General features: G+C 40.5%; 1 long non-coding RNA gene across 1 annotated transcript in view; it reads right to left on the bottom strand.

The window, feature by feature from the left end:
• The window catches only part of LOC119086199, a 58,663-nt gene that overhangs the window by 13,624 nt on the left and 19,250 nt on the right, over nt 1-25,789 (bottom strand). The window contains exon 4 of the long non-coding RNA XR_005089437.1: nt 18,010-18,505. This is a non-coding gene — a long non-coding RNA (uncharacterized LOC119086199). The remainder of the gene's footprint in view (nt 1-18,009; nt 18,506-25,789) is intronic.

The following is a 25,789-nucleotide window of genomic DNA, read 5'->3' as shown; positions in this document are numbered from 1 at the left end:
TGAATCAAATTATTTTCTATGTTCCATGTCATTATCAAAACCACACATGTTGTTTTATGTAATCCAGCATGGAAATAGAGCCCCCTTAACTATTCAAAAATTTACTGATATTCATGCCTATTTACTCGCTGAAAAGATTTTAGGAAATAAAACAGTTTGGTGATCACTGATGGTTTCTCATCATATTACATGGTCATGAATATTAATATGAAAGACTTTCACTTTCTTCTCCCTGTATGAGGCCAAAACACAAGCAAAAATAACAAAAATTTAAAAAAAAAAAAGTGCTCAAACCTACAATGCTGGGTACTACTAAAATAAAGGAAGGAAGGAGGAAACATGGAATGTGAATTCTTGTCTTTATTCGGTCTCATCCTGACTGTGTGTAATCTTGACCTATGTTTCTACAGTTGAAGGCTATTTCCTGAGCCACAGGGAAGTAGACAGCAACAGCCATTCACGGACAGGCCAGACAGCAGCTGTCCTCCAGTGGAGGAACCGGGCAGGAGCGTAAGAGAATACGGAGCCTGACTCGGCGTTTGGAAGACTTTGAGACGAATGTTTCCTCTCCTGTGACACAGAAGGAGCCTCCCTCGCATGCTCAGATCACGGTTTTGTACAACTATCTCCACCTCTGTCTCCAGAGAAAAGATGTCAAAAGAAAACAATGCTTTGACCCAGGGACCAGCCGGAGCCAGCAGAGGAGAACAATGCCTCTATGGTAGCAGGAAGGAGAGTGAGCTATAAAGTATGTTAAGTCAATTATACTGAAGAGGAGGAGACAGTGGGCGGGGGGAAGGGAAATCAGCCACAGCTGGGCCAGAAGAAATGGCTCCGCAAAGAGGCTGGGCCTGGAGGCAGCCGCTCATAAACAGAACCCTGGAATTTGGAGGAAATTTTTTTTTTTATTATACTTTTTCTTTACGCTGGAGAATTGTACCCACGTTAGAGTGAAATATGAACATAGTCTTCCTTCACATCCTTCCTCCTCCACCAACATACCCCATGAGGAAAATTTCCAGAGCTATGTGTTCCCTTAGTTGTTTGGTTTTTTTTTTTTTTTTGAGAAATTCGAGTAAATTATTTAATACATTCTGAAATTACGACTGACAGCTGAGTTCCTTTGTGCACCGCACTGCTCTGGATCAAAATCCAGGGATGATTGTTTCATGAACACTGCAAATCCATGCGAAAGGGCAGACAGTAAAATACCAGGACAACCATCTTTGCCTCCATTTCACGTGAACGTTAACTTCCTGAATACTCTGTAGAATTCCCGATGTCTTTAGACTGATTCCCTCTATACGCCAGACACATTTTCTTAGTCCATTATCATTAATTGCTATTTGTCTTTGTTGTACATAAGTTACTAGATCTTTGAAGCTAGAGAGAGAGAGACAGAGACAGAGACAGAGACAGAGAGAGACAGACAGAGAGAGAAAGAGAGAGAGAGAGAGAGAGAGAGAGAGAGAGAGAGAGAGAGAGAGAGAGAGAGAGAGTCTTTCTTCTTTATGTTCCAGGTTGTGATCGACAGAACTCCAAGGACATAAGTAGCTAATTGATGCATAAGGAAACTCATTCAGTATCAACCTGGGCTACACTGAGCTCAAGGCCAGCCTGAGCTACCAAGCCACGCCCTGTCCAACAATAGTAACAGCAACAACAAAACACAAGTGAAAAATTCTGATAGCTTTAGTGCTTATTGGTGGTATGCCAATTTGTCCCACTTTGTTAGTATTGATCTTATCCAATACTTTATATCATTTGTGATTGTCACTGTCAATATCCACACGGAGGCTTTTTTGTTGACCTCACCCAAGTATCTTGGTTTCAGCAAAGTATTCGGAACTCGATGAATACTACAATACTCTAACTCCTAAGAAAACTGTTACTAACTTAAAGCTTCCTCTACTGGGAAGTAATTAAATATGCAGCATCAATAGCACGTGCATCTTACAACATTCTTGTTCAAAAGCTAACTACAAAACAGGCCATTATTTTTTTAATTTTTTTTATGAAGAAAAAATTTTCATTCATTTTACACACCAAAGATTCCCCTCTTTCCTGCTTCTGTCCCTCCTACCCTCCCCTTCTAATCCCTCCCACAAGAAGGCAAGGCCTCCCATGTGGAGGCACATTCAGTTGAGGCAGTCCAAGTCCTTCCCCCTGCCTCAAGGCTACATGAGGTGTCCCATCCTAGGGAGTGGCCTCCACATAGCCCACTCATGCACCAGAGATGGATTCTGATCCTACCACCAGGGGCCCCCACAAGCAGATCAAGCTACACAACTGTCTCACCATGCAGAGGGCCTAGTCCAGTCCCATGCAGGCTCCACAACCATTGATCCAAATTTCATGAGTTCCCTCTAGTTTGGTTTGGTCGTCCCTGCATGTTTCCCCATCATGATCCTGATGCACTTGCTCATAGAATCCCTCTTCTCTCTCTTTGACTGGACTCCTGGAGCTCTTCTAGTGGTTGGCTGTGGATCTCTACATCTGCTTCCATCAGTCACTGGAGAAAAGTTGTGTGATGACAGATAGGATATTCACCAGTCTGATCCCTGGGGCAAGCCAGCTCAGTTCAGGCACCCTCTCCACTATTGCTAGTAGCCCAGGCTGGGGTCATCCTTGGGGATTCCTGGCAACTTCCCTAGCACCCTGTCTCTCTCTATCCCCATGACATCTCCCTCTATCATGGTATCTCTTTCATTGCATTCCGGATCCCTCCCTGTTCCAGCTCAACCATCCCATTCCCTTATACTCTCATCCCCCATCCCCTACCTTCCATTGCCCACCTCTCATCCCAGTTTACTCATGGAGATCTCATCTATTGCTCCTTCCCAGGGCGGTTCATGTGTCCCTCTTTGGGTCTTCTCTGTTAGTTAGCTTCTCTGAAGTTGTGGGTTGTTGGCTGATTAGCCTTTGCTTTATATCTAGTATCCACTTATGAGTGGGTACATACCATGACAAAACAGACCATTTTATTTCCTCGATTTCATAAAGATGCACATGAGATCACAGCCATGGCTCCCACACTAATTATTTTGATTGTCTAGAAATCTTTGTTGTCTCATTTAGCCGTTATCCATCTACAGATCGTGCTAGCATAATGAAATGCACCAAGCCGTTGCTGGGTCGCAAACGGTAGTGTTCTGGGAGTAGTATAAAATATTAAGATGTAACGGCTAGGTAAAAGCACTTCCTGAGAATCTGAATGGAAGGCACTGTGAACTGAAAACTGTAAGAAGTAAAAAAGGAATAAACGCAGTTTTGCTCTAACAACAAGGAACTTAACATGCAATATACACAAGCCAAAGAGATTTGCCATGCTCATAAAAATGCATGAGTACACACGTTTCTGTCATGTATTCCTAAACAAATTTCAATTCTGTGATTGTCTTCTGAGGGTGCACATGTTACCAGATCGATTTATTTACAAGCAAGTCAAACAGAAGAAGACAGACCTCATGGCAGCATGAATCACTGTCCTGTTAAAGGCATATGGCCACATTGAGCTTCCGTTTCTTCATTGTTTGAGTTATACAGCAAATGAGGCAACCTGAAGCTTACCTATGACAAAGCTGGCCACAGCTTCCCATTCTCTTTCTGTACTGCCCTTGACTTTGATTGTCTACTATGAGCTTGTGATCTTCTGTTCCTTCCTAAAGCTCATTTCAGTTCAGTTCTTTAGACATGAGGATTTTAAAAAAAATAATAATATTTCTGTTTATCACATATAGGCTTTATGTGATCTCTTGTTTTGTTTCATTTATGCTTTGCTTATGAACACACAAAGCCAGATACACAAATGATAAGAAAGTAAAATTAAATCTATTACTAATGAGGACTATACATGTGCTTTGTATTGAAGAGATACAACCAGGCATGGCCACACCATGCTTGTAATACTAGCACTCTCGACAAAGGATGATCAGGAGTTTCTAGGCTAGCTGTAGATGTAACCAACCATCTTATTAAATAAGAAACACAGAACCAATGCAAAGAAGAAAGCCAAGAGGTCAGAGCTAAGAGCTAAAACCTTACCCTTCCTCCTGCGGTAGTCCTACCTCTCCGAACCAGAGCTACTTCCTGTGTGTCTGTCTTTTTATAGTGTTTCTGTTCTGCCTTCTCATTGGTTGTAAACCCAACCACATGACTGCCTCATCACGGCCTGTCTGTATAGATCTCCAGGTTTTCTATGATTGGTATTGATATTAAAGGCATGTGTATCCAATACTGGCTGTATCCCTGAACACACAAAGACTTACCTAGCTCTGTCTACCAAGTGCTGGGATTACAAGCATACACCACCACTGCCCTGCTTTCCTATGGCTTGCTAATAGCTCTGATCCACGGGCAACTTTATCTATTAACATACAAATAACATTTTAATACAAATAAAATATCACCATAGCTAGCTCAATAATAATGTGCATTGAAGGCCAGCCTGAGCTACATGAGACTCTGCACTCCCCGCAAAAACTCAGAACAAAGAAAAAGAAAGATGCAAACTAGAGCAAAGAAAGAAGATCAGGTTTCTAGTGAGACTGCAAAATTAGATGCAACTTGAAAGGATCAGAAAGAAGCAAAAATGACAAGTTCCATTGTGATTTATATATGCCTTAAAATGAAAAGTTGGCAAAGCACAGAAAAATTAAAAGATAAATATTTCAATGAAGCCACAATCCTGTCCCAGATATAAACTATTGGCATTCGGTGCTTTCCTTCCAATGTTTTTAACTACTTATAATCACAGCATCCACATGGGTTTGCACAGTGCTTTTTCCCTTCTGCTGTGTAGCAATCCCTTCCTGCATTGTTAGGCACAATTTTAAAATACTACTTTTAATAGCCGCCAGTTATATGTGTCAGACTGTGAGTTTAACCACTTACATATTATTTTTCCTTTCAGTTGATCTCAATTTTTCACTTTAAGCAGAACTGTAGTTGATGAGAATGATGTACTTTACTTAGAAATAACATTTGGACCAATGTGCTTTTGTGATGTTTATATAATGGGCCTTAAGAAAAAAAAGAAATAGAATGCTAAGATGGAATTATGTCATCTTTAATGAGTTATCACATAATACAATAATGCCACTGTATTTTTACTCAAACAACCTTAAGGAAGTCAGAGAGCATTTACTTAACTCGAGTCACAGATAAGAATTAAATAGTGAAAAGGCTGTGCTCTTTCCAAAACACTGGCAAAGCCCGTGCTTGAATTGGTGTTTGTTCTTATGCTTGGTCTCTGGAAAGTGTCTGCTGTGATAATAGGGTGCCATATTCAGTGAACATCGAGTTTCAGAATGACATCTGGGTAATAAAGTAGATAAGGAGCCCATCTCATGCACAGGTTGAGCTCCAGGATGCTAGTGTAACCCATAAAGTACAAGGAAGGTCAACAGAGGTGAGCAGTACTGACTGATGGGAAAATTTCTTCTACTTCAAACTGCAGACACTGCCCATTTCTGAAAGAGTGGACACTGGTGTTAGGAAACCCGCCTCCATCCCTATGCAGCAGGATTTCCCTAGAGGACTTGGTAGCCTCTTTGATAACTTCAGATGGACATCCTTTCCTCTGAGCACATGGACCCTTCTCTTTTGCCCAGTTTCATTCGCTGTTGCTTGCTCCTTTTGTGCTATACAAGCAACTTCCCAGACTGAGATCTTCGATGCAGGCAAACCACACAATTCCATTTCACCATGACCTTTGCGTTGGTGATGCCCTGTTCTAGTTCCCTCCCTGACCACACACTCCACCCACCGTCGGGAGGCACACACCGTTAGTTGATGAATTCAACTAAATGATAATCATGTAAGAACATTTAAAAGAATAAACTCATCCCTGCATGTTATAGCTGCAAAACATTGGACAGTTCCTTCTGATGTCTCTCAGCCTCTCTTCCACTGTTACATTGGACCTTGACCAACATTGGATTATAAAGTGAAGGATTGTAAACCAAGACCCAGAGAACAGCAGAAAATGAACAGAGAGGAGGATGGAAGCAGATTATAGAATACATTGGACACATAGCCTGGAGATAGAACAAAAGCCAGCAGATAGAAGGAAATGAAGAAAGTCAAAGAATCCAGGAAAAAAATAAAAATAAAATAAACAGGATAAGCTAAGGCATAGTTCACGAGAACAGAAAGGTGCTGTGGAGGACCAGGGGTCATTATGGAGTGTGAAAGACTCTGTAACGTTTTAAGAGGATAACTTAAAACTGCCACTAGACAGAAGGCATTCTTTGTTCCCCTGATGCATCGAGATCAGCAGACTACCACATGGGCAGAGAAACGGGTGTTTGCGAGGACTCCATTGGGTTTGGTAAACTAACATCCATCCAATCGCCTAAAAGCCAGGGATTTCTATGGCCTAAGGATTTGGGCTCTTCTCTTTTATGTGCCCTGTCTTCCTTTTGCTGACCTCCTCAGAGGTTAGCGTTGCTTTGGCTTAACACATTTGATTAGCTATGCTCCTGTGGTTTCTGGCTGAGAGGGCTTTCTGGACAGCCAGCTCCTCCATCCATCTCACTTCTGTCTGCAGAGAAATCTAGGAGAAAGAACAACCCTGAAACAAGACTTCGACTTCAATCCTTCAGCTCAGTTTGGATCAGGACAGGTGCCTTTCTATCCCTTTCCCAGGGTTGGAAGGGACAGGATGTGTTTGAACTGCCCATGATCCCTCTTCCTGTTTCCCTTGATAAGGAATGAGGAGATAGAGGAAAGCAAACAGAGAAGCTAGTACTCCAAGGGCCCAAAGCACTTCGGACTTTTTCCAAATACTACATGCTCTCCCAGGAAGGAATGTCTTCATGGCGCCATGGCCCACACTCCAGGTATTGGGCTTGACCTCCCATAACCCTTCCCAGAAACTTGGCACATGCTTTTCTTCATCTGGCATTTTGTTTACAACAAAGGTAACCTTGAGCCCTTTCTATCCACCAGGCACAACTTACACTTTCCTCCTCCTGTCTTTTCAGCAATAAATTTTTTCATTTTATGCATTCGTAACATATATTTACATGCAAAAGGCAGCCATGAGAGGATTAGAGTATATATTTAAGGGCACCAAGGAGAAGTATTGACACTGTAACATGGATAACAATAAAATTACAATTATTGAATGAGTCCTTACTAAAATATAAGATATTCCAAACAGGGAGTAAAGATCTGGTAATCCCAGATACCTAGGAAGCTGAGGCAGGAGAATTAAATTTTCAAGGACTGCCTAGTCTACAGAGGGAATTCAAGGCTACCCTGAGCAACGTAGAGAACTCTTATCTTGAAATATAAAGTAAGAACAAATATGACCTGAAATGTAGCTCAGTGCCAGAGTGCTTGCCCAGTATGTGTGAGACTCTGGGTTCAAAACCTGTTACCCCCCAAAATGGAGAAGAAATAAACCCCAGAAACTCTGCCTGAATTTTTAAGATACATTTGATTATTCCTAAAGTATCTGCTATATCTCTGATTCTATCCAAACTGTCTTTATGTCCATTTTTTTACAGGTGAAAAGAAAAATCATACAAATAGTACCCTTTGGCCGCAGGCTCAACCAACCCAAAGCTCACGTGAATCCAATATCCATACTCTGGCCAGAATTCTTCGTGGTTTCTTCTGCTGAATAACCCTGGCCTTGCTTGTCTGTGGTATTCAGCTGGCAGGGCAGGTGGATTTGTCCACATTCTGCAGCAATATGGGCAGCACTTAGCAAGAGAGTTCACTCACAAACAATCTAGACTCAGAAATGGCTGTGTGGAAGGTGGGATGAGATCTACGTGTTGTTACTGGTCACCTTTTAATCAGCAACAGAAAAGAAGTAACAACCACCTTTTGGCTGTCACCTTGAGAGGTAAGGTGACATTTCAAATCTTCATCCACTATCCTTCAAAGCTCCTGCTGTAAGAATGGACCACCCATTCATTTCATTGTCCCCCCAAGATGCAGGATTGCTTGCCACTTGCACGTAGAATTACAGCTAAAACCTTCAATGAAATGTCAGGATTCCACAAGGACCTTATACAGTCTTCTAAGTGAAAAATTAGCTTTTCATTTTAAAATTTTTATTTAACAGATAAAAAGTGTACGTATTTACCAGGTGCAGTGTAGGGTTTTGAAATGTTTATACATGCAAGATGATTAAATAGAGCTGATTAACATATCCATTACCTCAGATCCTCATCTGTGTGTGTGTGTGTGTGTGTGTGTGTGTGTGTGTGTGGTGAGAACATTTAAATTCCATTCACTTAGCAATTTCCGAGCAGACATTGTTATTAACTCCAGTCACCATGCTGTTCATCAGATCTGCAGAATGTATTCCTCCTGCTGGGATGGTATTTTGCGCCCACTATCTCCCTCAGTGTCATCCCTCGCCTTACATCCTGGCTTCATCTGCTAGTCTGCACCCACGGCAAGCCTCCTGCCGCTGCCCTGTGGCACCTCCCACAGCGAGAACCCCCTCTCCCCGATTTCTTATCAGCCCTTCCCTCTCTGGTCTCATCCTTTGGGGTCCCTTCACCACTCTCTGACGTTGTAAATGTTCAGATGCCCATTTTAAACTCATGGACTGTACATCTTCCCTGCCAGAAAACCAGGCGCCTGAGGATAGAGATTATAGCTTTTCTATAACGCGGGAGTTTCCTTCATTGATGCTAAATTCAGGAACCTTGAGATTGTGTAAGGCCTGATGCAAGCAAGCATCTATTCCAACTTTATTAAAACATAATAATAGATAATATTACTGGTAGTGGTTTTGCTCACAGAACTATATTCAAGACCAATGGACTTTGGATATCTGGTTCAAACATGTTTGAGCATCAAAACTCTGGTACCTTCAGAATGAGGTAGAACAAGAAGCCAAAGAAGACTAGTTTATCTTAGAGATTGCTTGCCAGTGAGGCACCATTAATGGGAAGATATTTTTAGTTGTCTCAATATAGGACGAAGGGATGGCACTGACATCTTATAGATAAATATGGGAACTAGTACTAGTACTCATACTGAAATACACAGGACAGCACTCCACAATATAGACACATCCATCCCCAAACATCAACATGGACAAGGCTGGAAAACTGGCTCCGAGAGAATAGTCATCCCGAGTTCAAGGTACTACTAGCATTGCTGAGTGCTTCCAGAAGTAGTCCAACATCTAATGCAGAGGGCAGATTTATTTCTAAGATTGATAATGCTCCCATTCTCATCATGTGAGCTTAATATAGTGCACTGTGGCTTATTTCTTCTCTACATCACAAAGCATCAACCTCAACTTTGAAACTGTATTTTTGGGCTCCCCCAGACTTGTGTGCCGTGTAAACCAATTGCCAAATCGTTAGATAGAGTGTTGGAACTGGAAAGGAACATGGGGAGTGTCTGGTGTAACTGGTTTTGTATGTGGAACACTGAGGCACAATGGGCCAGGAGACATTTTACTGGACAAATCAGGCCTGGGCCCGGGCTCCTTGCCCAAGGACAGGCTCTCTCCAGTATCACATACAATGTGGCCATCATTAATATGGGAAGAAATAAATCCTTCAGGAGGCGTTATTTTGCTACGAATAAATTTTTAGCCTCTGGCTGGGTGGTGGTGGTGCATGCCTTTAATCCCAGCACTCGGGAGGCAGAGCCAGCTGGATCTCTGTGAGTTCGAGGCCAGCCTGGTCTACAGAGCAATATCCAGGACAGGCACCAAAACCTCACAGAGAAACTGTGTCTCGAAAGACAAAAAAAAAAAAAAAATTTCTTTTAGCCTCTCTAGACACCTATTTGACTGTGTGCTTTGTGACTAGATTAATTAATCATAAGCTAGAAAACAAAACAATTACTATAGGAATATACCATGAAGCATTTGTCCTCGAAAAGATAAAATCCAACACTAAAGGTTTCTTTTGGAAGCAAAACTTCTAAAGCCATCTGGCAATTTTTTGCTTTTAAGTTCATTTAGGTAGGGGATTCTGGAGTATTATCATGATTGCTTCAAATAATTATTATGCTAAAGTCTTTCTTTTCCTCAAGTGTCGGTTAATATTTTCTTGGTAAATAGGTTGTTACTTTAAACACTTAAATTAGGAATCTTAATGAAAATCTTTTAAGAACAATCTTAGTAAATTGCTCTATTGTATGTAATGACTTCAATTTTCACTCCACCATCAAGGGGATCTCCAGGCTAGAGAAGTTTAGAACGTATTTATAATTCTGCATCATATTGCCAGTAAAAGAAGCAGTCAAAAACTGGGCTTAGTTTTGTTATTTCCTCAGTTTTAATTTTTTTAAAAAAGTTTTATTTTGCTTTGCTTTGGGGAAAGCAATGTGAATTCATCATTCATTTGATGGATTTCAAACTTTCTTGTTAAGCCTATGCTGTGGGCATGGTTAGCATACCACTGAGGCCGATATGGAAATAAAAGTGTAATGAAAGTTATTTTTACAGTTTCTTCATAGTGACTATCGAGCTCAGTCTGTTGAGACATCTACAATGTCAGAGTTACAGGTCAACTTACACACTTCCTTTGCCCTGCTCAAATCTGAATTTGTGCCATCTGTCCTGGGAAGACACAATGGACACTCATGGCTGTACCAACATGCTCGAGTGCTTCAACTTGAGAGATAATTGAAAACAAGACAGAATTTATCGAGGGGCTATCACTAGCCTCCATGCTGAATAGCAACAAGAAACAAAGAGGAGGGTGAGCAGATGAGAACTTCTCCCCAGGACTGGGTTGGAGAATGAGACAGAAGGAGGGAACGTCTTTCCAGAAGTTGTATTTGAAGTATGAAGAAATGTGTTGCTGGCATATGAATACCAGCCAGGCTGACAGCACTGTTAGAGGTAGGAATGTTGTGCAGAATAAATAGCCACTAAATGTAGTGACAACTTTGAGTGACAGATGAAGAATAAAAATGAACAATTTCCCTGATAACATGTCAGGAAGCAAATGCCTCTTTCTTTCAGAAGAAGAAGACATGTATGGCTGCAAATTCAGGCAGCTTCCCATCTGGTGAACTTCTTATACCCTTGCAGAACTATAATTTGGGGCCCAAATGAAACGATCCTTTTGTAGAAATTGTTACCTTTTTAATGTCATGGGTGGTTTACAATGGTCTACTCAGACTGTTTCTGCCCAGTGCCCAGTTTTAGCACTGTATTATATACTATCATTGCCCTGACTGTTGCACAAGAAATCCAGAAATAGTTCAACATTCTGGTTTGCTGTCTTGGGTTTCTAGTGGGTTTGCTTTTTAGTATTTGTTTTGCTTGTTTGTTTTTTTTAACAAAAAGTCATTTTAAGTTCAGATGCACTGGCCAGATCCATTTGCCTCAGTTTCTGTACAGAAATATACAATGACTTAGAAGTTGTCTCTTTGAATGAAATGATAACTAAACCTTGCTTCAACTTAGCTTTGTAAAAATAATCCAAAGGTTTGCTATAAGGGGAAAAAAAAACCTGTTTCAACTACTTAGAACAAAATTCTGTGAAGTGATCAAACGTTTTTACTTTAAACTACAAAACATAGTTGAAGTTTAATATCAGGGTATTAAAACTTCCTCAAAAATTAACTATTAGAATGAGTTAAAAAGCAAAATTGAAAATAACAAGGGTCTCCTTCAGGTCAGTGGGTATGTAAATCTACCAGGTAAAGGACATCACACGCTACTTCTTTGTCAGGATGCATGTTTCTGGACACGCAGTTCTATAAAAGTCCCCTGGGAGAGGCAGATCAACTAGCTTGCTGTAATCGTTCATCCTACAGCATCTTAGAGTCCTGTAGCCATCATAAGAACCCCCCTCATTTGGTGTTAACTGAGGAGTCTGGGAATTGTACAGCACCAAGACCTTTGGGCCTCAGTCTCAAAAGCTGAAACACTTACAGAGCTGATCAGCCCAGTTCTAAGAATTTCCTAGGAATGCTCAATATAGTTTGGATAAATGGGTCTCAGGGGCCCCTTTCTGTTTTTTTTAAATAATCGATTATGGCCATGTTAACATGTGCTATTATTTAGAAGATTCTCACTTCTGCCCAGAAATTCCAAGAAATAAGTTGAAACATTACTTTCACATGCTGTTACACTCTGCTGTTTCTGCCCCGAGTTTTCACAGACTGTTTCATGGAAATTGTTGTTTCCACTTAGTGGAGTGATCAAAAAGTCAGCTTGGCCAAAACTCCATTTTGATCTTTGCATATGACAAAAGTGTTCTTTGGAAATTAATATCCGAGCTGGGTGTGGTGGCAGATGCCTGTCATCCCAGCTCTTGAGAGGTGGAAGCCAAATCAGAAGAACAAGGTCAACCATGGCTACACAGGAGATAGATGTGCAGCCTGAGCTACATGAGCCCCTGGAGACCTTATTTTGAGAAAAGGAAAGTAACATCAGTGGATGCATTTTGTTTCAAGTTGAGTTGAGGTGGGAAGCATTCAATCGATAAGGAAGCCACAGCTAAGAACTCATTTCCTGGTTACCAGACATTCTCCCCTTGCCTTCTCTTACCTCCACAGACTGTACTGATCTGTCTTTATATAATGGGGACTGATTCCCCAGTGTTGTTATATGATTGGCATTCAGAAGGCTGAGCTAACCACCATCACAGTCCAACTTCTGACCCCCATCACAATGTCTTCAATCCTAGTAATAATCGTGGTTGTAACTTACGGGGTATTGACTACGTGTTGCGCACAAAGCTAAGCACTTGGTGTCTATCATTTCATTTAGTTCTCATCGTATTCTTCTAAGACACTGCTATTCCCTGTGATATGTGAAACATCAATTTAGCAAGGTTAAGGCAGCAGGCAAAGGAAGTGCCAGTACCCGAACTCAAATCCAGACCCACTATATTTTTGTTTGTTTGTTCTTGTTTTTCAAGATAGGGTTTCTCCGTGTAGTTTTGGTGCCTGTCCTGGATCTCTCTCTGTAGACAAGGCTGGCCTCAAACTCACAGAGATCCACTTGGCTCTGCCTCCAGAGTGCCGGGATTAAAGGTGTGTGCCACCACCGCCTGGGTAGACCCACCCATATTTTGAAGAGGAAGCATGGAACACCGCCTCCCCACCACCACCACACTTCTACAAGTTAGAATCTGAGAAGAACAAGAGATGCTGGTTTAGAATCTAACTGAATCCTTGCTAAACTAGGGACTCCAAGGTCCTTTTTTGTATGGCTAATGAAATGTGGCCATTGGAGAACCTTTTTTTTTTTTTTATTCCCAGCAAGTGCAACAGAAAAGAGAAATGGAGAATAAAGAGGTAGACTTTATATAATATTTTGAATCACTGACTGTGTGCATAGAGAGACTAATTTAGATTTTTAAATTGCTTTACTAACATAAACTATATGTCAGAAAATGTCCAGTCACTTTATAAATGGAAGTAGAGTATTATTATCCCTGTTTGCAAATGCATATAAACTGAATTTCAAAAGGATGAATTATTTTCCCCAATCCATGCCACAAGTAAAGGACAAAGTGACTATTCAAAGCTAGGCGGTTTGTCTCTCGTCCTAGCCTTAGCCACCATACTCTTCTGTGCCCGGCAGGAAAGAGAGTAGCCAGCTCCTTGTGATGCTCTTAAGTCAGCTTCCCAAACCAAGCATCTGCACGCCTTCTTGGCACTTGAACATCTCCAGGGAGGCCCTGAGGTTCTTTTCAGAGGCTTTCATATTTTGTGCTCAGCCTCAGTGTAAATGATATCCACTGTTTAACTGCTCCGGAGGGTTTCATGTCTGATACACCACCACAGGTTCTTTCAGATGCTGTCCTTCTCACAGAGACATTTCCACATCTAAGAGGACATTGGTTCCATCGTTGTCCTTTGTGACTGACCATCCTTCATGCTTAGTGACCAGTCCCATAATTCCTTCTTTCTGTTAATAATTCCTGTATCAGGACTGCCTTATGACTGCTCTATGGACTTGACTATTCCACAAATCCATTCTTTTATGATTCTGCAGTAAATAGAATCCTGCATTTTAGCTAGAGCAGCTAAAAGGTCATTCTCCAGTCTTTCTTGCTTGCATAAGTGACCTCATGACTAAGTTTCAGACAAATGAGTGGGAAACAGAAGTTACGTGTGACCTGCACTTTCCCTTTAAACTGAGAAGTATGTAAGGGTGGCGAGGAGACGATCAGTAAAGTAGTCTCTACATAAACATGAAGGCTTGAGTTCAAATCCCCAATACTCACATAAAAGCTAGGTTCTGTGGTGCTTGCCTCTAATCTCAGCCCCAGTAGGTAGAGACAGAAGGATTCCTAGGGTTTCTAGTCACCCATTCTAGATGAATCCATGGGCTCCAGTTTCAATACAAAGTCTCAAAATATAAGATGTGGAAAAATGATAAGGTATAGAGTGACTTAAGAAGATATCTATATGATCATCAGCCTCTGGCCTCCACATGCAGAAAAGTATATAAACACACACACACACACACACACACACACACACACACACACACACACACCAAGTATGTCCATCCTTTCCTCCCTCTGCCTTCTGCTGTTTTAGAACAAAAAGCAATGGTTACAGTTGCAGAACCTCTCATGGATCATCAGCTGATCTTGAAAAAGAAGCTACAGACAGCAGAAGAACAGAAGCGATGAACCTCAAACCCTCACTCACCCTAGACTACCTTGCTCTATATTTTCTTAACAGGGCAAGTAATGGAATTCTCTGCTCTTATCCTGTGGTTGTTTGGATTTCCCTGTGATCTGAAGTTGGATTTGATGTTCATTAGTAGGCAAGTATAACGATGGTATTCTTTTCAATTCTTTTCTTATGTTTTGTTGCTAGGAATCAAACCCATGACTTTGTCCATACTGTCTTAGTTTCATTTCATTTGATGTGATCAAGTACCCTGACCAAAGCAACTGAAGGGAGAAAGTGCTGTGGAATAATCCTTTTGTACATTGTAAAAATGTGTTGCTCTCATTATTATTGAAAAGCTGATTGGCTGACAGCTAGGCAGGATTTTCTGGGCAGAGAGAATGCTGAGAAGAAGCAGGGTCAAGTCAGAGGTGTCATAAGCTAGACACAGAGGAAAGAGGACATATAGAAAATGAGATAACAAGTCATAAGCCATGTGGTAGAACTTAGATAAGAAATATGGGTTAATTTAAGTTTTAAGAGCTAGTTAATAACAAGCCTAAGCTACCAGTCAAGCCTTTATAATTAATAGTAAGCCTCTGAGTGGTTATTTGGGAAGCAGCTGGAGGAACATAACTGATTGTAGTCACAACAGAAAATGCCACCTACAAGAAAGGGCTTATGTTAGCGCATGATTATAGGTTATAGTCCATCATGGTAGGGAAGTCAAGGCCTCAGGAACTTGAAGCAGCCAATCACATTCACAGTCAAGAGTAGAGAGAGAAGGAATAAATGAATACTTGCATTCAAGTCAGTTTCTCCTTTTTTATTTAGTCTAGGATATAACCCTGGAGACGGCGCTGTCCACTTCTAGGCTGAGTCTTCCCACATCAATTAAAGTTATCAAGACAAAGCACAAAGACCATGCACACAGGCCAGAATGATCTAAACAATCCTTTGCTACTACTCTCTCTCCAGGTAATTTTAGATGATGCTAAGCTTGTGTTCTATCTTTGAACCTCACACTCAGCCCACGGAGACTGTGTTTTATTCAACTTTGCATTCAGAGAACTATGGAGCACCAAGTCTCAGGGAGTCCAGGTTCCACTAAAAAGCGTACATTGAATTAAACCTTCAGGATCATTGAAAAGGCCTGGAGTTCTCCATTGAAGATCTCCACAGAGGTTCCCTTCAGCCTTCTTCCCCACACATAATTAAATTCATTCAAAATAAATTATGGAATTCTTTCTCTTTCAATTTGTTGTGATAATAAGCTATATAATGGGAAACACTTAATTAGAATGTATTACAAATATTCTGTAGTCTTAAATGTATTTCATTAGCTTTAGAATTAAAAAGTGTTGCCAGAGTTTTGTTTTCTGCCTTCTATTGAAACATGTCCCTTCAGCTTGATTGTTAAGGATTAAACTGGTTGTGAAAAGGAGATAAACTAAAAACAAGCTAATGTTTATAATATATTTCATAAAGAAAATTCATTCTGACTTTCAAGCAAGTCAGTTGCAATCACAGCTTTAGAAAGTAGCATATTTGCAAACTGGTAGATGGAGTTACCAATGGACATGTGATCTTTAAAATCAGTTTTTGAACATTCAGAATGTTGAGACTTTAGGATATTTCTTAACCATAATTATCTAGCCATATTACTTTTGTCAATTTGGATTATTAATATTTCATCTATGAAAACACTGGTCATAATTTCAGCATTTTAATGAAAATATTCTTAATTGTAGAATGAAATCTTCCATATATCTTGGGCTTCCTATCATACAGGTAAGAAAAGCTGCCAATTCTCTCCATGTAATGACTCAGTGCACACAGTGAAATGTTTATAAAACCTCTCTATTCAAAGACAAAAATGTCCATTATTATCTCTTCTATATCTGGAAGGATCACTTAGAAATATCTGCTTTCAAATTTTACCACTATCATCTACTTTAAGTTTTAGTGAATAATTACATTAGAAAAGTAATAGTCATTATTATCTGCCTTTATTATTGTTTATTTATTATTATTTATTATTACTTATTAATGTCCTTTGGCAGGGATCTATTCTAAGACCTTTACATCTTTCACAAATAGCATACTGCAATTCAAGAGTATAAGTGTGTGGCAAATAACATGGCTGAGAAGCAGGAAAGCTATGATCTAAATGCAGGTGAGCTTAATTCTGCATCTAGGTTCTTTGCATCATTGAGCACTGTGCTGCCAGGACACACTCTATGTCTGATCATCATATGAGGTATGAATTCACCATGCTCTTGTCATGACCACAACAACTCACATGACCCAGATGTCAGATTCTGTTTCATTTGATTGCTTTGATACAAATGAGAAAACTACATCATCATCATCATCATCATCATCATCATCATCATCATCATCTAGAGCCCACTCCAGTTGCTTGTCACTTGAGTTTCCTGGGAGTCAAAGCCCCAGAGCAAACAAGACAGGCTATCTAATTCTTATATCAACTTGAGGAAAATATTTTGATATCATATTCTAATGTTAATGTCAAATAATGGTAATAATTAATTTTATAGCAACTGTGCTCACTCTATAAGGGAACATCCTCAACAATGCTTCATACGGCAGCTTTACAGAGAAAAGAGAAGTGATATTATCTGCCTGCTCCTTAGGTCATGTCTCTCTGAAACCCATGATGCAATGGGAAGGAATGATTCAGCCACCAAAGTATCACAGTTAACAGCTAGAAACATTCTAGGGAACTAATTTGTTTCTTTTACCTAATGATATATGCATGAGATTCAAAAATATCAGGTCACCTCTATCAGGGCACAAAATCTGTAGTCATCTAGAAGTTTTACATGACACTTAATGTTCAGAATATCTTAATGTTTCTTTGAGTTGTACAGTGTCGCCCAAAATTATGCTGACTGTATGTTGATTCTCCCTTTAAGCTAAAAACCCTGCCCATCATTTATATATCTAAACAGTGCACTCTTCTGTTGTCTAGAACATCTCCTCATGTAGCTGAAACCCTCTCATTACACAAACAAAGCTATTATATCTACATATCTATTGGTCTTGGCCAAAGACACTTGAACTGACCTCCTGAAAGTGCTCGCTCCCACTCTCTCAGCAGGTTATGTGAGGACACGAAAGCCACCCTCATGTATGTGCGTACTGAGAAACACAACTTCGCCTACACGTTTGTCTGTGGACCAGGCCATTCTAATCGTCACAATAGAAGGGATGTTATGAAATAATGTGGTCCCTTTCCTCATTAAGACATTATATAAAACAGAGAACTGGGTATGGTCCTTCTTGGGGGAAATTTAGACATTTCAAATTCACAGTTGCCGCTGCCTACTCAAGGATAATCACGAGCGGCAATCTTACCTTAGATACATGGAGGCTCAAAAGGAAAGCAGAGCATGCATAATTGCTTACCTTGTTCACAAGGTACTGAGAATTCTAAAGCTTGCAAAGCTCTTGCTTTGAAGGTGGGCAGCACATCTCTCCACATCACTATCAGCGATGCCCGTATGGTCCCGTCTTCTATTAGCTGGATGTAGATGTTGCACACATTTGATGACTAAGAAAATAATTGACATGATTAAAAAGTCCCCCTCCACAGGGCAATTTGTCCACAAATGAAGTTGTCTTATCTTACGGGAGAAAATATTTCACAGCTTGAAATAATTTCTTTTTGTCATCAATGAGCTTTAAACTGTTCCTTAGGCTGGCAATGCCCAAAAATGACTTTGAATCGGCATCTGGCTTAAAATGTTTCTTTTTAAAAAGCGAAGGAAGCCTCCATTCCTATCAGGTGACCCCTCTCTTATCTGTTATCGAGACGATGTTACCAGTTCAGATCCTTCGCTGCTGGGTGAATTAAGTTTAACAGTAGATAAAATAAAGGTAGTGTTACACTATGTAAGCTGATCTGTAAAAAAAAAAAAAAATTAACAGTCAGTTCATCTACCATGACACAGAACACAGTTCTTTGTGTTCATTCTTCTTAGTTCTAGAAACCATATGTAATTCATAGTCAACAGGAATGTATGAACTTTTAATTTGCCCCTGTCAAGTAAACCAGGGTAGCAACCAAGCGCTGGAAGTCCATGCAAATTACCCAAGTCTCAGATTTTGAAGCAAGTAGAATGTTAATCTTTAGTGTTGTCTTTTACTTTTGTTTTTACTTTATCAACTAAGGAGAGGAATTTGAAATACCTTCTGGGTTTTTTTTCCCCTACTAAGTTTTTCTGTAAAAAATAGAATTTTTAAGTTAAAAAAATCTTCATTTTTGTATGCCAGTTTCTCTGTAAGAATTACAGGCTATTCAAGTGTTTGTGTTTCTTTGTGATGTTGGTTAAAGTGTTTCTGTTTGAGCATTGGGTATTTAGCAGCACTGGCCTTCCCCACAGCCCTGGGCCATTCTGATAAAAACATAGCAGGTGAGCTAAGCTGCTATGTTTTCAATAGGGTAGCTATTGTTGCTGCCCTACGCATCCCAGTGAATAAGGGATGCAACATCTCCTTGACTCCCATTCTGGTCCATTTTTCGAAAAGCGGAAGTCAGACCCTTCAGAAAGGCTACCATGATCTTTGTACTGAAATAAAGACAGCTGCAGGAACTCACGTAGCTCTCCGCTCAACCTTCATCAAGATGAAGACAAAAGACCATTAGGATTGATGGCACCTATAGCCATTCCTGATGTCACCTATAGTCATTCCTATAGCCACTCCATTTTCCTCAGATTGAAAAGCACATAACAGCTCAAAATGAGACTTGGAACAAAGCAGCACGCTACGTAGGAAGATGTTTTTGGAAACTGTATTTACATACATCACTGAGGTTTTACTAAAGAAAAGAACAATTCAAGAAAACCAGAGTTAAGATCATCATTCTAAATATAAGTGCTTGATGTTATGTGCAGTATCTGAGTAATGACACTTGGGTTTTCTAGCAACAGGCTGGACTCTTGACCTAGAGGTTCTGTGACCTCAATTAACTACATATTTATAAGTTAGGGTTGTTCTGTGTGAGGTTAGGAAAAGCAGATATGGTTCTAATAGCAAGAACATGAGCTGGACCGCTAGCTTGAGGACAGCCTGGGCTACATAGGGGGCCCTTGTGAAGAGAGGAAAGGAGAAAGATGGGAAGGGAAGAGAGCTGGGGGAGGAGCCAGAGATGGGTGGGATGAGGAGGAGATGGAGAAGAGGGCAGATAGGCAGGGAGGGAAGACAAGGTAGGGAAATGAAGGGAGGAAGAGGGAGGAAAGAAGTAAGAGAGGGAAGGAGGGAGGGGAGGGAAGGAAAGAGGATGAGGAAGGAAAAAAGGAGGGGATTAAAATAAGAAAGGAAGGTTCTAGATTCATTTGAGAACACTTGACCGGAGACCAAGGGACTGGGGTTAGCCATCGCTGACCTCTCATTGTTTTCCAAACATAAACTGTAATATCATGCTTATAAAATCTTGTGATGGCTATGGAATCACCTTCCCTTCTTGCTTCCCAGCTACCTCAAGTTTATTACTTTCTACAGGCAGGGTCATAACTCATAGCATGCTTTATCATCACTTGTTTCCTATTTTTGTCTTTCTCTCCTCTAGCCAATTTTATTAAAAATCCACTTACTCTGTCTTGTCGTTACGCAGACACCCACAGGCCTGGCTAGCCAACTGGTATGACCACACCGCTGCGTGCAGCCTTACAACTGGCTTGGATTTCAAGTCATGGCAATGACAATCAGTGCCGTTCTTACTCGCTGTATTTAGTGAGGGTAAAAGCTTCCCCCATTTACAAGGGAGTCAACTGAGCTCAGACTCATACACCACATTATTACCCACAGAAATAGACCACTGCGATCCAAAAAAAAATATATAAGACATGATTTCAAATGACTAATATTTTCAACTTTCTACAAAAATCTTTTTTGAGGTTTTAGCCTTACACAATGTATACTATTTATAAAATTACTCCATATTAGTGTGACTGATGAATGGCGGCTAGAAGGTAAACTTCAGGGCCTACTAGCATACTTCAGTTACATTCACCATCAATTATTCCAGTCTTCATTAATTAGTTACATGAAACACAAACGTGTTCTTCAAGGAGGCGGCCTCATTATAATTAGATAAGTATGGCTTCATAGGGATCTAGTGGGCATATTATATAACTCACACAAAGGATAGCATGTACCGACTTCATTCCTCATTATAATTTCAGTAGCCTGTTAAAAGGGGGATCTTACTGGTAGAGAAGTTGTGTTAGGACAAAATAGATCCACTTTGAAAGAAAAAAAAAAGAAAAGGATTCTAAGGGAAAGTGTGGAGTATCATGTCCTTTGTTTTGTTGTTGTTTTTTTTTTTTTTCCACTTGATTTCATGGCTTGGTTATAGATTTTGCTAATGCAGCCTTAAACACAATAGCATGTGGTCTTTTTTCATCTCACTGACAACATAGATCCTTTCCCTTTTCTCCATACATTTGATATACTCTGGACTTAGGGAAATCCGTTTTCAATTTGTCAAAGCAAACTTGTACTTTTCAAACGCTCTTCAGTCTTGTACTACCTACTCTTTCATACTAGAATCATTACTCTCTCATGTTAATTCCATTAAAAGAAGGGACAATGAATGTCTTGTTTGTTTGTTTGTTTGTTTGTTTGTTTGTTTGTTTGAGACAGGGTTTCTCTGTGTAGTTTTGGTGCCTGTCCTGGATCTCGTCTGTAGACCAGGCTGGCCTCAAACTCACAGAGAGCCACCTGAATGGGCAGTAAATATCTTAAGTGGAGTTGTATTTTAAAAAAAATATAACTTTTACACGTATTTCTCAAATGATTTGAAATCTTCCATCAACAACTTGTGTTTAGAATCCTGCCTCTGTCGAAAATCACACTGGCCCAGCTGTATCATGGGAGCAAGAGTCTTCTGGCCACCACAGGAAAGAAGCCTCGCCTGAGAGGCTAGCTTGTGAAGGATTCAGCCTCTGTCACTCACTGTCCCCCTCCCCTGAACAGCTTTCTACATCGACCATGAAAGACGCTGAAGGCTAAAATTGATGGGTGGCTCCAATGAAATGCAGTTCTCAGTTTGCTTAACTAAAACCCTGCTCAGAAACACTTTACCTGACTTCCGGCAGTCAAAATCCACTTTGAAATTCTCAGCGACTATGAAATCCTGGAGGATTGAAAATGTTAAGTTTTTCCTGGAAGACCCATTCAAGCAGTGCTTCTTTTTCCTTTTATTTCCTCCAATGAACCCAAAGATAAAAACGGCTCACTGGAAATTCATAAGCATTTTTATATATATGTTCCACAGAAAAATTTCATTCTAAGCATTCTCAATCTAGTTTATGTTTTAAAAGATTTAGTAGCCAAAGAAACATGGGGGTGGGGGGGTGGGCGGTATATTGGTGTGTCAGATAAATATATAAATAAATTAATCTATAAAAAATAATCAATACAATCACGTGGAAAATGGGAATTAGATTCAGCTTAAATATCATCACATTATCAGTCAGGGTTTTACCTGCAGTTTACTCAAAATGAGAACTTTCCTTGCTTGCCTCTAATTCAACATCTTGATTCTGATTTTCTTAACATATAATTTATAATTGTCTGTGTCCTGATAGCCAACCATAGAATCTCACACTCCAAAGAAAATGAATCACAACTCATGATAATTTTGGACTTCGGCAGATTCTCGGTAAACATTTATTCAGTCCATGAACTCACGCTCACAAGGAAGTCATAAAAGAAAATTATTTTATTTCTTTATATTGGCATGCCATTTATTTCAACTCAAATGTTGAGCTGCTAGAGTGTGATCTCCCTTAACCCCCATAAAAAGCAAGGCCTCCCAAAGCAATTCATTTCTACAAAAATTAGTTTATCATGTTTCAGGGAGTCCACCTAGCAAGCTTGGGGTTCTCAGACTGACAAAAGAGGCTGTCAACATTGTTCTCTGAAGCCTATACGGTGGCAGTCCCGCCTTCCTTGATGCCCTTCAAGCCTTAAAAGGAGCAATGTGTGCCAAGTCCTGTGCCCGAGACAGACCAGTCATCGCACAGAGATCTGATGGGGCAGCTGCTGGCAGTCGCCTTGCTGGTAACAGCTGAGACAGGCGAGCGAGACAGAACTAGAGGGGTTTCATACAGCGTGTGAAGGATTCAGGTCTCACTGAAACACTGGAAACGTAATGAAAGTGTTTGAACAAGGGAGCAGCATCAAGAAGATGTCCAGACCAGAAGCTCCCTACACACTCGTCCTGCGTTGGCAACCCTAAGATGTATAAGATGCGCTTTGAGCTTGGCCTAACAGCCCACCCCAAAGGCTGGAGGTGGACTCGGGAAAACAGTCCAGTGGGTAGTTTCTGCTTAAGCTGCAGCTTACACTGCTTTCGGTTCTGTCTTTGATGGAGGACGTAGGTTTTGAGTGACTTCCAGAGCCACCCAAGTAAAAATAAATCAAGGAAGATTCTGCTTTCTGCTGTACTTCCCTCTATGTCCTGAGGTAGGAAGAAAGTCAGTGTGGGTCTCCATCATTCCAAGTTGTTTCTCTGTGAAGTATCATCGAACTTTCAAAGGTTGCCTATACGGTATATTTCCACAAAGAAATAAACATGGAAGCAAAGCCTCAGTTAGAGAATTTTATGCTACCAGTTGATTAGAGAGATAGATAGATAGATGATTGATAGATAGATAGATATAAATGATAGACTGATAGGTAGATAGATGATAGACACATATATTCACACAACATTTGCTAATAATCATGCTGCTTATGATTGCATACATTTGAATAAAAAATGTCAAAGCAAACTTAGTGATATCATCAGAAAGCTCATAAGGATTTCTAAAAGTCTTTTGATAACTTTTTTGATAACAAATATTCACTAAATTAATCATAAATCTGTTCATTTCTTCCATGGAAAAGATTACTACCTGGTGCTTGGACTGCCGTTTTTTTTTTTTTTTTTTTTTTTTTTTTAATAGCTTAGGTATTCAAACTTTTTTGGTACTGAGTGTGAGCTTCAACAAGCTTTATTCATTTGTGAAAATCATATCAGACTAATTCGACACTATAAACACAGCATACACAAGGAAGGAAGTACATTGTTCCGTAGGCAGCTTTGCTGTGACTAGGCATTTCCTGTCTTTTTTATTCCCCCCTAAAATACATTCCTGCGACTTCCATGAGATCTGAATTAAAAGTCATCGCTTCCCAGAACTCCACGACTAACTCAGATGCTGGCATGCTGATAGCTGCTGATCTGAGAGAAACAGAGTTCACATGCCAAAACCGGTTGCCTTTTGGTATGTGTTAACATCTGGACTTCAAGTCAAACGTCCTATCAGGAAACGGGTTGCCTTTTGGTATGTGTTAGCATCTGGACTTCAAGTCAAACGTCCTATCGGGAAACCTCAGCTCCTCACACTCAATCGCTCAAAAGAGGATGGGTACGAGAAAAGAAGAAGAGGGAGCTGGAAGTTTGATGGAGCAGGCCAGGCACCATCTGGGCTATGTAGGAGGACTGGAGGGGAAAAGGGAACAAGATGGCATATGCTAGGAAAGTACAGATTGTAAAGAAAGGGTAGCACCCTTGTTTTGCAGACTAGCTACTACATTTATGTTGCTGAAGATTTGGGAGGCAGAGAGAGATATCTTGGGGTTTCTGCAGAGCTACATGGCAACGTTCTGCAGCCCTGAGGAGGGGAGGGAGACCCATCCATGACAGCGCAATAGGGTATAAATAACTGCCCATGGGTGTGAGCTCTAACAACTGAGTAAGAATTTGTGGGGAGGAACCATGTCTAAAATGCCTCCTGCATTCCCCCACAGAAATGCAACCCTGGGCACACCAGACGGGCAGAAGCGCTGTGCTTGGGGGAACATCTGGGTTTAATTACAAGCTGTTTCTGTGAGAAAGTCAACCTTTCAACCTAACTCCTTCTCTGCAAAAGGGGGAGGGGCAGGAGGGGTGGGTTATGCCAATCCTGAGGGCTCATGTCAGAATGAAATAAACTAATGCACACAGCAATGCAAGGTGAACGGGGAATAGCTCCACCCTGGAAGGTGATGGTGTCATACCTGGGACAGAAAAGCAACTAATACTTCGCAAACTGTTTGCCTGGTGAGCTTTGCTCATTACACCTCTGTGCAAGGATTCCTTTCCATTGACTTAAAGCTTTCTCACCTTCGGCACTACCAACACTTGGAATCAGGAAACTCCTCAATGAAAGATGGAGGATGAGGGGAAGCAGACACTTCTTGTGCATTGCAGCCTGTTCATAAATAAATGCTCTTCTCCCTCTCCCTACTAGCTCCAATAGCAGCATGCTGGTGACCATTCCCATAAGTCAGAACCAAAAATGTCCCCTGACACAGTCCAATGTTCCCAGTGGAGGCATGTGTGCCTGAACAAAATTGATCAGCAATTGGGGGGAAAAATGCTGATTTAACTTAGATACCAGGGCAATTAATCAATTTCAATAAATCCATCAGAGTTTTGCCTTTCTCTATCCCTGAGTATTGGTGATAACCATAGTAGGCACCTGTGGGTACACTGCAGAAGGCAACCCACTAATCTGTTTACATGTCTTATCTCCTTTACTCTTATAAGGGGGTGCAATTAATTCGCAATTTCCAAATGAAGAAATAGATGCTCACAGGGCTGAAGGGTCTTGCCCAGATTCAAAGTGAAGTTCTGCATCCTGCTCTATAGCATTCCAGAGATGCACTTGACCACTGCTGCTGCTCATAAGATGAGGTGGCCCAAATAGCTCGTGTCTAATGAATGTAATTCATCCCTGTCAATGGGAACATGATTTTAGACATCAGGAAGATTTAAAAAAAAAAAATACAGCTATCAGGAGTTTTAGATGCTTGGTAAGTATTTACATGAGCCATGAACCCAAGAAAGGCATTAAAAAAATCAAGCATACATGAATAGAGGCAATTCCCAATGTACATACTGCATGCACAATTATCATTTAATTCTGTAGAAACTGGGTTTTGTGGATTATATTTTCTTAGTAAATGTTTCTGTTTTCTTGCTTTGGTGTTAATGGAAAAGATGGTGCTGTTCAAAAGCACAAAAATGTTAAGATTAGGTTTGTAAAAAAGTATGTATTATTTGACAGATATGACTTCCTAAAGACTTTCTATCAATAAGCTCATGGCAAACACTATCGTTCATTAGGTTTTGCATGCTGGCTACTTGTTG

This window comes from Peromyscus leucopus, chromosome 18 (assembly GCF_004664715.2).
Source record: "Peromyscus leucopus breed LL Stock chromosome 18, UCI_PerLeu_2.1, whole genome shotgun sequence".
In the NCBI taxonomy this organism is placed as follows: Eukaryota; Metazoa; Chordata; class Mammalia; order Rodentia; family Cricetidae; genus Peromyscus; species Peromyscus leucopus.
The sequence above is the reverse complement of the archived record's forward strand: the minus strand, read 5'-3'. Positions and strand labels throughout refer to the sequence as shown.